The following is a 1,759-nucleotide window of genomic DNA, read 5'->3' as shown; positions in this document are numbered from 1 at the left end:
CCTCTCTCTCTCTCTCTCTCTTGTTGGGTAAAAATGGAAGTGAGAGTTCCAGTGATGTGGGTGTTGTTGATGTGTTACATCTTTGGTCGAATAATTACAAGTCATAACAAAGGCTTTATCGAAGCCAAGAGCTTGTCCAAGTTTGAAGATCTCAAAATTCAGAGGAAACTAAAGACAATCAACAAACCTGCTGTCAAGATCATCAAGGTCCATTCATAATCTTGTCGTAATTAATTAACTATATATGATTAATGAATTATATAATAAGCTCAATATTTTGTGGCTGCAAATGATAGACTATCAATGGAGAACGATACGAATGTGTGGATTTCTTCAAGCAACCGGCATTTGATCACCCTTCTATGAAAAATCACACATACCATTACAAGGTATAAAATTTTGGATCCATTCCCTATATATAAATTCTTCGAAAGATTTAAAAAAAAAATAAGAGTTCTTTTTTGTCATATCCTAATCCTAGATAGGACGGATGTGGCATCCTAGAGGAATGAGAAAAAGTAAGACAAACAATACTGGATTTGGTTACTTGTAGAAGAATGGTGTGGGTTGTCCCATTGCTGCAGTCCCTATACGAAGAGTCACCAAAAACGATCTCTTAAGTTAAACTTGTTAGGCGATAATTATAAACCCCATGGTTCTTGGAATACTACCACTTATGATCCTAATAATGACGGTCAATACAACCAACACCATGTAAGTTGCTTCTATGAATTAATTAACCTAATCACCGATTAAAATTTGATGCATATGTAAATGATAATTAGTCTGTTTGGTTATTAATTGAAAATGAATATGATTGATTAGTTTGGGGTGGCTGGACAACGAGCACAAGAATGATGTACCATGGAGCAACAATGGAACTTTGTGTTACTGCTCCTAAGGTTAAACCTACCCAATTCAGTGCTTCTAGTCTTCACTTTCAGATTGGTGATGATTACATCCAAATCGGTTTACATGTAAGTCAGTTATATTGGTCTCCTAACCAATATTGATGATCGAATCAGCAAACTCCAAAACGATCTATTGGGTTTGTACCCAATGATTACTACCAACTTTCGCAGGTCAAAGAAGAGATGAGACAAGTCTTTCCACACATCCACCCATCGATTTGACAAAACACTTGTCTTCATGGCTTCTTTGATGGACAGTCCCAATAAGATCTTAAGCAATAGATCGTTTGGGAGTTTGCTGATTCGATCATCAGTATTGACTGCATCGGCACTACTATGTCCTCGTGCATCAGAAGGTAAAACTAATCTCTCCATGGATAGGATCGCTAAAGAAGAATTTAAGAATCTATACATATATATATATATATATATATATATATATATTCTTAAGTGCATATTTAAAAAAAAAATTAGAGTCAATTAACAAATTAGCAATGTGACAGCCCGGAGTTCGAAATGCTAGTTTAAAAATAATGATTAATTTTACAAAAGAGTCCAAACTTTTTCTTAGCGATCCTATCCATGGAGAGATCACTTTTATCTTCTGATGTACGAGGACATAATAGTGTCGATGCAGTCAATACCAATGATCGAATCAGAAAACTCCCAAATGATCTATTTGTTAAGTTATTATCTAGACTGTCCAATAAAGAAGCCATGAGGACAAGTGTTTTGTCAAATCGATGGGTGCATGTGTGGAAGGACGTGTCTCGTCTCTTCTTCCACCTGCAAAAGTTGGCTGTACTCAGACCTCTTTTGTACCATTCTACTGATCATCATGCCGCTAG

The 1,759-nt window shown here is 35.9% G+C and overlaps 1 pseudogene; it reads left to right on the top strand.

Annotated features, from left to right (window-relative positions):
• The first annotated feature begins 33 nt into the window (after window positions 1–33).
• LOC18010363 lies at window positions 34–1,020 on the top strand (annotated as a pseudogene).
• The last annotated feature ends 739 nt before the right edge of the window (window positions 1,021–1,759 follow it).

Source organism: Eutrema salsugineum, unplaced genomic scaffold (genome assembly GCF_000478725.1).
Source record: "Eutrema salsugineum unplaced genomic scaffold, Eutsalg1_0 scaffold_779, whole genome shotgun sequence".
NCBI classification, from domain to species: domain Eukaryota; kingdom Viridiplantae; phylum Streptophyta; class Magnoliopsida; order Brassicales; family Brassicaceae; genus Eutrema; species Eutrema salsugineum.
This window is presented reverse-complemented; position numbering and strand designations above follow the sequence as displayed.